Source organism: Chiloscyllium plagiosum, unplaced genomic scaffold (assembly GCF_037043375.1).
Source record: "Chiloscyllium plagiosum isolate Xiang-an unplaced genomic scaffold, Cpla_swu_hap1 HiC_scaffold_34, whole genome shotgun sequence".
In the NCBI taxonomy this organism is placed as follows: Eukaryota; Metazoa; Chordata; class Chondrichthyes; order Orectolobiformes; family Hemiscylliidae; genus Chiloscyllium; species Chiloscyllium plagiosum.
In genome coordinates this window covers 37,622,451-37,635,981 of record NW_028270172.1, presented here as the reverse complement: position 1 = coordinate 37,635,981, position 13,531 = coordinate 37,622,451, and the positions used below count along the sequence as shown (strand labels likewise).

At 39.7% G+C, this 13,531-nt stretch overlaps 1 long non-coding RNA gene across 22 annotated transcripts in view; it reads right to left on the bottom strand.

Moving 5' to 3' along the window:
• Positions 1-13,531, bottom strand: part of LOC122564379 (uncharacterized) — a 231,353-nt gene that overhangs the window by 47,527 nt on the left and 170,295 nt on the right. The window lies entirely within an intron of this gene.

Here is a 13,531-nt window from a genome sequence, read left to right as displayed (position 1 = left end):
CTGCACCATCTTCCCTGCTCGGCTTACCTTCCAATCAACTCTGGCCAGTTCCTTCCTCATGTCTTTGGAGTTAGCTTTATTCAATTGTAATATCGTTGCATCTGATTCCAGCTTCTCCCTCTCAAACTGCAGGGCGAGTTCTATCATATTATGGTCATTGCCCCGTACGGGTCCCTTAATCTAAGCTCTGTAATCAAGTCCGCCACATTACACATCTCCAAATCCAGAATTGTCTGTTCCCTGGTCGGCTGTATCACAAGCTGCTCCAAATAAAAACCATCTCACAGACATTCCACAAATTCCTTTCCTTGAGATCCACTTCCAATATGATTTTCCCAGTGCAACTGCATATTGAAATCTCCCAGGATTATTGTAATAGTACCTTTCTTACATGTCTTTTTAATCTTCTTATTTATGCTCTTCTCCACAGCCTGACAACTGCCTCAGAGGCCTGTACACCATTTCTATCAGGGTCATTTTTCCTTTGTGGATCCTCAACTTGACCACACAGATTCTATGCCTTTTCTTTCTAACAAGGCAACCCTGCTCACCTGCCCATCATCCGTTCTTTGGATAGGATATGTATCCTTGGATATCTAGTTCCTAGTTCTGATCCCATGTAGCCAGATTTCTTTGATATCCACAACATCATAACCACCGAATTCAATTTGCACTTCAAGCTCACTTACCTTATTTCATACACTGTGTGCATTTAAGTACAACTTCCTCAGTCTTGCGTTGCCAGCTCACTCCCCTCCACTGCCCCCCTCCCAATAACTGTCTGCTTATCTGCTGTGCCTGAAGTTGGATTCTTGATCCTTTCCATACTCTCCATCCTGTTACATATTCTGGTATCTCTGCTAAATCCCTCCCCCTTCAGCTTTCCATGCAACTGAACTCCCCCACATACACTCACACTCACTAGTTTTGTGATGTGCCAAGACTGTGGTCCCAGCATGAGTCAGGTAGAGCCCATGCCATCGGAACAGTTCTCTCCCTCCCCAGTACTGTTTTCCAACACCATTCTTTGAGCCGCACGTTTACTTCTTCAACCTTGTTGACATGTTACCAATTTGCTTGCAGTTTAGGTGGTAATCTAGAGATTCCAGAAGAGCTGATAGATTAATAATATATTAGGATAGCATTATCTCAAGATATTTGAGCCTGGAATGCCAGTGGAAGTGGTGGAAGCAGGAACATTAGCAACATTTAAGGTGTATCTTGATAGACACATGAATGGGAGGTGAACAAGAGACAGAAACTATATATGGGCAATCAATCGGGGGTCAAAATAAGAGTCAGGAATCAGTGCAGTCTTGGCCTGTTTCTTTGCTGTATTGTGTTGTATTTTGCATTTGACTAGATTACACACTAAATGCGATTAGATTGAATTCTATAAAAATTCTGAAATTGGTGACATAATCTCATTAATCCATGAACCTAAATCGCTATTCACCAGTGAGATGTTGATTCTTCAAACATGCTGCATCTATTCATTCTTTTTCAAACACAGGATAATAGTTTCAATTATTATATAGTTTTAGTTACGTTTTCAATCTGCATAGCTTTTTGGCTGTACAGTTTATGATTTTGCTGCCACTATTGACCCTTCTGGTGGGCAAAAGAATGCGAGAGCAAATGAAATAATCTGAACGATCATAATAGATCCTTCAAGTCACTTTGCCTCACCATCACACACAAATCCAATCTCCCATGTTAGTGATATTATTTTGAAAGTTGATTCTAGAAATAACAATGAATAATGGAAATTGTGAGCATTTTGGTTGCAGTGTTGGATTTGATACGAGTAGGTGTGGATTAAATGCACTCACTCATAATTACCTAGCCATTGTTACTTCTAGAACAAGTATTATACCTGGAGATGTATTCACTGCTTATTCTAAAATTCTATTCTCCTCTCATCCTGGAATAATGATTCAAGCAGATCATGGGATGGGTAAATTTAGAACCTTCCTATAAAATTGTCATCCAAAATGCAGGGCCAGCAAAGAAAATCAAAGTATATCTTACTTTTTTGAGAAACAGTGAACATGTCAAGTTTGACTGAAGATGAGTCATACTGGATTCAAAACTTTGACTCTGTGTCTCTCTTGACAAATGCTGCCATATTTCAATACTCATTGTTTGTGGCACTTTGCTGATTACAAATTAGCTGTCACTTTTCCAACATTACATCATTGGTTTTACTGCAGAAGTATTACTTTGGTTAGAAAGCGACTTTGGGATGTTCTATCATCATGGGTGGCAGTGTATAAATGAAAATTCTTGTTTTCTTTGTTGAAGGTCCAACCAGTTCGGGAAGGTATTGTGGGGGAGAGAAATGAAATGGAAGAAAAGCAAAAAAATTCTTATTAATTTTTACATACCACATGGAAGGATTGCATTTTTATTGACTGCATCAACTCTTTTCTGGTAAGATGTTTTGTAAAATGCAGTTATGTGGAAATGTAGTCAGCTCCAAAAAGCATTGAGTCATTGTGTGAAATGCCATTGATGGTATTGCAGTCCCCTAGAGTCCAGTAACTTTAAAAAACATATTGGACATCCAATGCTAGGGACTGGCTGAAAAGATCACAGAACAAGATTTCAAGTATTAAGACTTTTGCTGTAAAAAATAAAATAAATGCAACATTGACCAGACATCTTTTTCAGCAATATATATTCTAGATTTTAGAATGGAAACTCCCCCATTTAGCCTTTAGCATATTCAAAGATCTCCCATTACAGTTGTACTTTACTTTATCCCTTAAATAGACACGGCATTTATCCAGAAGGCTGCCCTTCATAGCCAGTTGTTTTTTCACTTTCTAGCTTGGTAAAGTCTAATCCTGCACCTAACATTTACATTGAGAGTTACATGGAAATTCTTTCTCTCTGGCACAAGCTAGGTGGATCTTCCAGCCTACATTGAATCTTTACTAATGTGGTATCACCAATATAAACATGAATTTGCACACACATTCTGCATGGTGAACAATAGGATCGGAACCTTCTCTGTTTCAGATGCAGGATCTCTACATTCTGCTCAGTCTCTGCTAGATTCTCACAGAATCATATGTAATTGAAAGTTTCAGGAATACCAGTAGCCAGATACTACAATAGCTTTTAATAAATGTTTCTCCTCCTAATAACCTATATCTATTGCAATGTGAAACTCATGGGTCATTTATCCAAGTATCCAAGAGCTATTCTCTACACTCCTAACTCCAATCAGCATTGGAATTAAACAACAATTATAACTATAAAACACGCCATTCATAACAGTTTCTTTCAGCTGGGGACAAACAGTCTTCCCATGACAACACAGATGTTCTTGCCATTGTCCACAGGTGGGAATACCTTACACCTTTTCAGCATGCTTCTTGATTTGAGCTCTTCAAAACCAGAAAACTTTTAAAGTTTCAAAGCATATCATAATATAATGTGGAGCATTGTGAGATTATGCCCTTTGGTAGAAAGAATAGAGGAGCCGAATATTATTTAAATGGAGAAAAACTGCAGAAAGTTACAGAACCAAAGGGATTTGGGAGTCATTGTTCATTAATCGCAAAATGCTCACATTAAAGTTCAATGGGTAATATGGAAGACAAATGGTGTTGGCCTTTATTTCAAAGGGAATGGAGTATGAAACTAGAGAGATTTTGCTGAAACTAAACAAGTCTGAACACATCCAGAATAATGTGTATCATTTTGTGCCTCATATGTAAGGAGAGATATAGAGGCAGTCCAGAGAAGGTTCACTAGGCTGATACCAGGTATGGAGGAACTGTCTTATGAGGGCAGGTTGAGTAGATTGAGCCTGTACTTGTTGGAATATAAATGAATGAAAGATGACCTTAGTGAAACATACAGGATTTTAGGGGACTTGCCAGGGTGGATGTGGAAAGATTGTTTCCCATTGTGGAAGAGTATATAATTAGAGGGCATCATCTCAGATTAAGGTCGCACTTATGACAGAGATGAGGAGGAATTTCTTCTCTTGGACAGTAGTAATTCAGTGGATAAAAATAGAAATTGCTGGAAAAGCTCAGCAGGTCTGGCAGCGTCTGTGAAGAGAAATCAGAGTGAACGTTTCAGGGCTGGTGACCATTCCTCAGGGTTCTGAGGAAGGGTCACCAGACCCGAAACATTAACTCTGTTTTCTCTTCACAGATGTTGCCAAACTTGCTGAGCTTTTTCAGCAATTTCTGCTTTTCTTTCTGGTTTACAGCATCTACAGTTCTTTCAGTTTTTATTTAGTAAATCTATGGAATTCTTCACTGCAAAACGCTGTTGAACCAGGTCATTGAGTATATCCAAGTCTGAGACAGACAGATAATTAATCATTAAGGGAATTAAGGAAGCGGTGAAAAGGCAGGGAAATGGAATTGAGGATTATCAGATCAGTCATGATCTCATTGAGTGACGTAGCAGCCTGAATGGGCCAAATGGCCTACCCCATTCATATTTTGTTTGGTCTTATAGTCATAGCAATCATATAAACTGTGCGTGTATAAACTGCATATGAATCCAAAGGCATTCAAAGTAATTCAACGTACTCAAAAACAATTTTAAATGAAATTTGTATACTCTGAGCAAGGTGCTCATTAAGGAGGTACCATCATTTTGAAAAGCTATTGAGAAAAATTATTGTTTTGACGAAAAATATAAATAATATTGTAAATGACACTTGGTACTCCGAGTTCTTCCAATCTCAGAACAAAAACACTTTGTGAAGATGATGCACTTTAAGATGAATGCTGTAAGTTGCAGCTTATTTTCTATACTCAATGTTAGCACAAACAAGATGTTTAAACACCAATGTCACAACATTGTATTTTGTTGTGTTTTCAATTAAATCTACACCCATGGCTGTTCATTCTCCAAGCTAATGCATTAGCAGCTGAATTTAATGGTGGCATGTGGATGCCAAATTAGCAAGCTTAAATAGTCTTCTTCATTTTGCCGAGTTGTAATGAGGAATTACATTATTGTAGCATATGAGTCACATTCTTCTTGGTGTACAAAAGCGTTTATAAGTTGAGATTTTAAAATATTTTTAAAATAACCCTTCAATCACTATATCAGTGTAATACATTGTTCTGTTACAATCTCTGACAATGTATGATACCATCAACACACAAAACTTAAAGCTTGTGGGTGGCACGGTGGCACAGTGGTTAGCACTGCTGCCTCACAGCGCCAGAGACCCGGGTTCAATTCCCACCTCAGGCGACTGACTGTGTGGAGTTTGCACGTTCTCCCCGTGTCTGCGTGGGTTTCCTCGGGGTGCCCTGGTTTCCTCCCACAGTCACAAAGATGTGCAGGTCAGGTGAACTGGCCATACTAAATTGCCCGTAGTGTTAGGTAAGGGGTAAATGTAGGGGTATGGGTGTGTTGCGCTTCGGCGGGTCGGTGTGGACTTGTTGGGCTGAAGGGCCTGTTTCCACACTGTAATGTAATCTAATCTAATCTCCACTCAAACTATCTTGATGTGATATGTATCATAGCATATAATTTATAATGCATCACAAAAGCACACAACGACAAAAAAAAACAGTAAGAACATCAAGTATGCCTTCATGCATGCATTGTACAAGTGACTTCATTCAAACTGACTAAACTATTTGATTTGATATTCTGAAATAAGTTGATGAGATACACCAAAAGAATATCAGCCTTCAGCTCTCTTATAACTGTGCTTGTGGTATTTCTCCTTCACTGTTGTTATTTCCTGTCTTGAATTACCTCCAACAATGCCACTTGTGCTTTCTTTGCTCACTTTTTAAATGTTTTCTGCTTTGGTATTGATTCGGCCTCTAAAATCTTTTTCCAACAGAATTGCAGTTCTCATGAGGTGAAACATGGAGAAGCGATAGGAGAAGGGTAGGAGACTGAATCAGCCAGAGAATATGGGATTTCCAAAAAGAGAGAACTTTTAAAAAGAACAAGTGGAAGTAATCATGTGGTAAACTGACTCCTGTGACATGTTGGTCAGGGCCTGCCTCAGCTGCCTTGAATAGTGGTACACTGCTATCAAATTCGGACCTCAGCAAGCATATACGTTCTATACAACTCAGTGAAAGAACACAAAAGCAGATTTGAAACTGATGCAATTGGCAGATACTTAGTAGCCCATGAAATGTGAAAGGAATTCATTCCCTAGAGATATTCTCTGATATAAATTCCTGAAGTGCAGCTTAGGGAATAACAACTCTGCTGCCAACATTAGGAAAATCCCAGGTTAATCACCCACCTGAGATTTCATTGTGAAATAAAACCTTAAATGTGCAAAAACAGGGACTTGAATCTGCCACACAGAATCAGTAGTGTGGAAGCAGGCCCTTTAGTTCATCTAGTCCACAGCAACCTTCGGAAGAGCATCCTACCCAGACACATCCCCCTCTCCTATTCTTGTGACCCTGTTTTTCCCATGGCTACTCTACCTGACCTGTACATCCCTGGACACTATGGCAATTTATCATGGCCATTCCACCTAACCTGCACGCATTTGGACTCTGGGAAGGAACTGGAGCACCTGGAGGAAACCCACACAAACACGGAGAGAATGTACAAACTCCACATAGACAGGTGCCTGAGGGTGGAATTGAACCAGGGTCCCTGGCATTGTGAGGCAGAACTGCAACACACTGAGCCATTGTGCTGCCCTCATGGAAGACAAATCACCTTGAAACAGTTTGTCCCCAATATTTATTTGGGTGTGTGAAGAGAAAGTGTAGTTGAGGAGGTTAAAATTTCTTGTTGGAAAACCTGGAAGCGTAGGTTCCTGTACATCCCAAAAAATTAAATGGCAGGGCATCAAATTGTTCAGTAGGTTTCCAACTGACAGATAGCCAAACAGTATGACTGCCTGTTTAATGGGACAGTAGCTGAGGAGCAGATGCCAGGTGAGTGAGGGGAGTTATACATTGTGGAGGTTTAGGATATTATATTGGAGCAGGCATGTTTGGGTATTCTGCGAAATGGGAGGCAAATTAAAGAAGGTGGTGAAGTCAGATATTTGGATGAGGGTCAGAGATCAAATCTATTCATTCTTGGGTTAAACAAACCTCATGGTCTCAGAGCAGGAAGCGTAAAAAAAACCTGGTTATAATAAAAAAGGGACTTGAGCAAAGCATCTGCCAAACTACTGTAACTTTCTAAATCGTTGTTCCTATTTATTGACTGCAAAGTACTGATTATCTTGTCAGCTTTATTTGATCATTTAAAACAAAACATAGTTGTTACCAATGAGGAACAGTATTTGAATTCTTTTCCAATTCTGCTATCATGTCATTGAATCATACAGCACAAAAGGAGGCCATTTGGGCTTTAGTGCCTGTGCTGACTCTTTTGCCACTTCCTTGCTCTTTTCTTAGTGCTGCAATGTTTTCTATTTAAAATATTTATCAAATTCTGTTTTGAAAGTTTTCATTAAATCTGCTTCCACTGCTCTCCAAATATTGCTTTCTAAATTGTTGACACCTCTTTTGTGAATTGTTTTTCCCTCATGTTGCCCTGCTTATTTTTGCCAATTAAGTCTGTGTGCTTCAACTGCCAACCCTATTGCCATTGGAATCTGTTTCTCCATATTTATTCTATTATTAACCTTATTGTTTTTGAACTCTTCTAGAAAATCTCCCATTAACCTTTCCTGCCCTAAGGTGGCATATAACTTAAGGTTTTCACTGCTGGAACCACACAAGTAAATCTCCTTTGTATCCTTCCCAAGAGCTTGTCATTCTACCTGAAGTTCCAAGTCCAGAAATAAAAAAAGGCAGACTTTGTCCTGAGCAGATCTGCAGGGAATGGGTCAATCAGAAAGTCCTGAGAGATTTGCAATTTGGGATTCCACTGCAAACTGTGAATGTTGAACCTCATTGTATGTTGTTACAGTCGTAGTGAAAATGAACTATCTATATGCAGCTTTCACCATTTGTCTTTTATATGAGACTGTCACGAACTAAAAATTGTTTCAAAAAAGGACGCAACTAGTCTTAAATGTTAAGTGTGATCACCTGACAAGCCTAAGCAAACCACATGGAATATACAAAACCAGTTGCATTTTAATCAAGAGGCAGTGAAACCTAGTTGGTGTTAAGAAGTTTGCATTTCTTGTTTCAGCTACACTTGAATGACAACTTTTCATCTCGAATATGTGAAGTTAACTGCAGAATGTTGATTTGAAAAAGGCAAAGGAACACAGACAACCATATTGTAGTAGCTTGTTTTGAGTAGCAAAGGAAAGAGAAAACAACATGGACTGACGATAGCAAGGATACTGAAAACTCTTCTGTCCCTCTCTCTCGCACAGTTTAAGAAATCAGCAGCAGTTGAAAAACCACCATTCACCAACAAACCAAGTTGATCTGCAAGGTTTGCCACTGTTGAAAGACAGGTCAACAGCCTGGGAAGGACTCAGATTTCACACTTGAAAAAACTTTGTTTCTGAGGTGTGTGCTACACTGGTTTAGCCAGTATTTTATTGCATATCCCTAGTTGCCCTTGAGAAGGTGGTTGTGAGCAGCCTTCTTGAACATTGCAGTCCATGTGCTGAAGTTAGACTCTCAGTTGCCTTCTCAACTTCGCATCTTCAACAACTTGTGTATGTATACTGCCAGGTCCTTGGACGACTAGCCCTCTTTAAGGCTGTAAAATTTAATTTATATTTGGGATAGGGTTCCAGGATTTTGAACCAGTGCCACCGAAGGAAAGGCAATATATTTCAAAGTCAGGATGGAGCAAAGGTTGTTGGTATTCCCATGTAATTGCTGCCTTTGTCCTTCTAAATGGAAATGATGATGGGTTTGGAAGATGCAGTGTAAGGAGCTTTGGCAAATTTCTGCACCGCATCTTGTAGATGGCACACGGAGCTGCTACTAAGGGTCGGTAGTGGAGGAGGTGGATGTTTGTGGATGTAGTGCCAATCAAACGGGCAGCTTTGACTTGGATAATGTCAAGTTTCTTGAGCATTGTTGAAGCTACACCTATACAGACAAATGGGGAGTATTCCATCGCAATGTTTGCAACTTAAGGAATCTAAAATCTTCAAATTGCAACTGCCTTTATCTTACTGTTTCAACGAGACAATCCCCCCTCCCTCCACACACCCCTGTTCTTCTTAGCAAGCTTTAATACCTATGTTTTTATGCATGTGTTTGATGTTGAGTTTTCTTATTTTCTTAGGTTTAATAAGTAATAAATCTCCATTCTCTTTCATTTAAAATTTTGGAATTGGTTTTCCTTTACTTTGGATCAATTAAACATGGACAATTATTAGTCTATTAGCTTCCTTTCCAAAAATGAAATCAAAATTTTGTTGGAGCTAATTAAGAGGAAAAAGAGAGGAGCCAATCACTCCTTTTCACCTGGTTGTAACAGTGTCACTGATGTCATTGATCATTGTCCACAGCCATACCAGGGTGTCAATCCAGGGTGTGAAGGGGTGGTTGTTTGGGAGGGTGATTAATCAGAATGAGAAAGGGGCCACTTGGACAGGGGAGGAGGTGGTGGACTGACATTTCAGCAGCCTGGGGGTGCTTGTCAGAGACCTTATGATAGGGGATGGAATCAATGGTCTGTGTTGATCATCGGAGTCCTTGAAGACCTTTCAGGCAAATACCTGGGTGCAGGAAGTAGGAATGAAAATAATATTTTGCAGATCCATCTCAATAAAATTGCTGGGTTTCCCAATACAGCAGCTAAATTTGAAAACCAGCATGGCAATGAATCTCAAAATCTGAAAGTTTTAAAGTTCCAACCCTCCTTGCCACATCTGGCTGGCAATTTGCCCAACCTTTAGCCTAATTAAAGTCAGAATTGGGCAATTTAGAGGTGGATTTGGGTTAATAAACAGGTTAGAATTTTAACTGCCTCAACGTAAACTTGCCTTTTGAATTATAATTCAGCCCAATAACTCTAACCAATATTTTATCAAGGATAAGCAAAATTTCCTTGCCTTTATGCATTTATTTATAAAGCCAAGGATCTCAATGTCTTTTGTGTTGCCTTCTCAACTTAGCATCTTCAATGACTTGTGTGTGTATACTGCCAGGTCCTTGGACTACTAGCCCTCTTTAAGCTTGTAATATTTAATTTATATTGCTTCTCCACACCCTTCTTACCGAAATGGATCATACTTCTCTGTGGTACATTTTATCTGATGTACATCACTGTTCCAAAGTCTCTACTATACTCCTCACTTTTGATTGAATGATGAGTTTTGTATCATCTTACTCTGAAATTATGCCCTGTACTGTATACCCAAGTGCATATCAATATATCTCAAAACCTGAAAATAAAGTGTTTGCATAGCTATAATTGTATAGCAAATTCTTCAATGCAATTGAAATAGATCATATAGATTCAAAGAAGTAGTTTAGATTAGATTAGATTACATTACAGTGTGGAAACAGGCCCTCCGGCTCAACAAGTCCACACCGACCTGCCGAAGCGCAACCCACCCATATCCCTACATTTACCCCTATACCTAACACTACGGGCAATTTAGCTTGGCCAATTCTCCTGACCTGCACATCTTTGGACTGTGGGAGGAAACCGGAGCACCCGGAGGAAACCCACGCAGACATGGGGAGAACGTGCAAACTCCACACAGTCAGTCGCCTGAGGCGGGAATTGAACCTAGGTCTCTGGCGCTGTGAGGCAACAGTGCTAACCACTGTGCCACGGTGCTAGTTGTTTTTCCTTCTTTCTAATAAAAGTGTGTAATCATGGTCCATATTCCTGAAGAAGGGCTTATGCCCGAAACGTCGATTCTCCTGTTCCTTTGATGCTGCCTGACCTGCTGCGTTTTTCCAGCAACACATTTTTAAAATCATGGTCCATAGCAAGAGAATTGAGATCACAATCTCACATAGCAGAAAGCTGACATGGTGTGATGGCTGACAGCAATAGATGATTAAACATGATAGGCATTTTTATTATATGGCAATGGTTAGTAAGGCAAATAAAAGATAAGTCTTTAAGTAGATCATGCAGACATATAGTCGTAAGGTTGCACTACAAGACACTGATGAGATCACACTTAGATATTTGCTCAGTCTGAGACCTTTCCCCAACTTCCCAAGCAATAGAGTCAGATCTGGAAATTAATGAGCAGTTAAAAACCTCTGAATGCTTAACTTACTCACATGAAACATTTTTCCTGCAACTCTGATGAAGTTGGTAAATAACTTACTACATCTTTTCCATGCTACTATTGCACAATGTCATTTCCAGGACATGAAGGTAAGGGAAAAGATTCAAAATTAGTCTTAGCATACTACAAACAAGATATTTGCCAGCAGTAGCAAATTTGGTAGCCTTGGATTGCATTAATCAATATTATAGTTTGGGTCACTGCTAACTAAAATATTTATGTACTCTGTGGAAACTGACTCATTGCACCATTTCTTACCTGGAACTTTTCCTACAATTTAAAAAAATCAATGAAATTATTTTCTGACTTAAGACTTCCTTTCCTTTCACAATCCACAAAATCTGATGTTAAGCTCATTGCCATTTTTTGAGTTAACCTATCTTGTCTTTCATTTGGTTCACACACCTCCCTCTGTAATATCACTTCTCTCAGTATCATAGAGTCATGTAGCACGTTCATCTGCAGCTGAAATATCCATCCAAACCTTTGTCACCCCAGGCCAATCTATTCCAGCGCTCTCTTTGCTGCTGGCCTCCCAAATGCCAATCTTTGTAAAGTTTTGCTGCTTGTATCCTTATTCTCCATGAAGTCCCACTTGTCCATCTCACTTCCCTCACTCCAAATTATGACTACCCTCACTGATTTACATTGGCATCTAGTTTGTAAACGTCTTGAATTTAGAAACCCATGCATCTGTGCCCTTACCTTCCTTTTATTTCTGTGATCTCTTGTATAACAACATGTACCCCAACACCACCATTGAAACCTATATTTCTTTCTGCATCTTCTTGTTCATTCTCATGTTTAAACACCCATTACAGCTTTACTTGCAGCCCAAACCATACGTATAAGAATTCTCAGTCTCTGCCTCTATTTCATCCTTTAAGATCTAATTCAAACCTACATCTTTGCCCAAAGTTATTGATCATCTCTCTCAATATCTCCTTATCTTGCTCATCAGCCATTTTTACTTTGGTCTCTGAAGCATCTTAGGAGTTTTTCTGCATTAAAAATGCTCTCTAAGTACCATTGAACTTTTTACCTCTACCTTGGAAGAGATCAGACCTCAGTTTAAGACTTGGTTTAGACAATGGCACTTCTGATGCCACAGCATTCTCTTATTACTGGAGGTGAAAGAGAATACAAAACACTAGGGGCTTGATTTTTATTTTTGAGGCAGGTAGTGAGAGTTGGGAAAATTCCCTGCTTTGTTTGCCCACCTTCACAGAAACTGGTTTTGGAGCTGTGACTTTCATTCTGGGGTGAGAAGGCAGTAGAAGTGTGATAGAGTTTTGTCCACATCAGACATTTGCTAGCCTCTCTGCATCAATGTAGCCCATCTCTGCATGCTTGAAACATATTGCTTCACAGCCATGTTGCACCACAGGGTGCATTGGCAACAAGGTGCTCACCCACCTTGAATCTATCTGGATACTCACAACATCTTTGCCTTACCTTGCTTTTTGCAATTTGCTCCCTCAGCCAGAGCTACCAGGCTCACAGAACTCCTATCTTGCCTCACTGTTCAACCCAGGCCCAAAGTCAGGAACCCTGGCATGGTTATCAGCAGTCCTCAGTTAAGAGAAGGGAGATGCCCTTCAGTCAGGTATTTCAGCAATATAAGTTAGGGGCAGTGTCTGCACTCAGCGCAGGGCCTTTGTCAGGTCGGTCAGCAATTTGGGGCAGTCAAGAGTATATATGAACAAGGAATTGGAGTAGGCCTCTAGGTCCTTCAAGCCTGCTCCACCATACAATAGGATTATAGCTGATTGATTTTAATTTCAAATCTAGATTCCTGCATATCTCCAATAATTTCTCATCTCCCTGGTGATCGAGAATCTATCTGCCTCAAAAATATTTATAGACTTTGCATCCTCTGCCTTTTCAGGGAATTCCAAAGATTTACAACCATTTGAGAGAAAAAATGTTTCATTATCTCGGTTTCAAATAGGCACTCCCTTATTTTTAAACTATGATCCCTATTCTTAGATTGTCCCATAGCAGGAAACATCCACTTGGACAAGACCCCTCAGGATCTTTTATGTTTCAATTCAGTCACCTCTAACTCTTCTAAACTCCAGAGGATACAGGCCTACCCTTGTCTAACCTTTCCTTATAATACAATCCACTCATTCCAGGTATAAGTCTAGTAAACCTTCTTTGAAATTCTTCTGAATGTATGGTGAACAGTACTATACATAGTACTCTAGACACGATCCCATTAATGGCCTGTATAGGTAAAGCATAGCATCCCTATTCTTGCACTCAGGATACTCTCCTCGAAGGGCTCAACCTGCCCTACTGTGGACTATTTTCTTTTGAAATGAGAGAAAGGGAGGTATCAAGCAATATGCAAGTGGGTAGCACAATTGA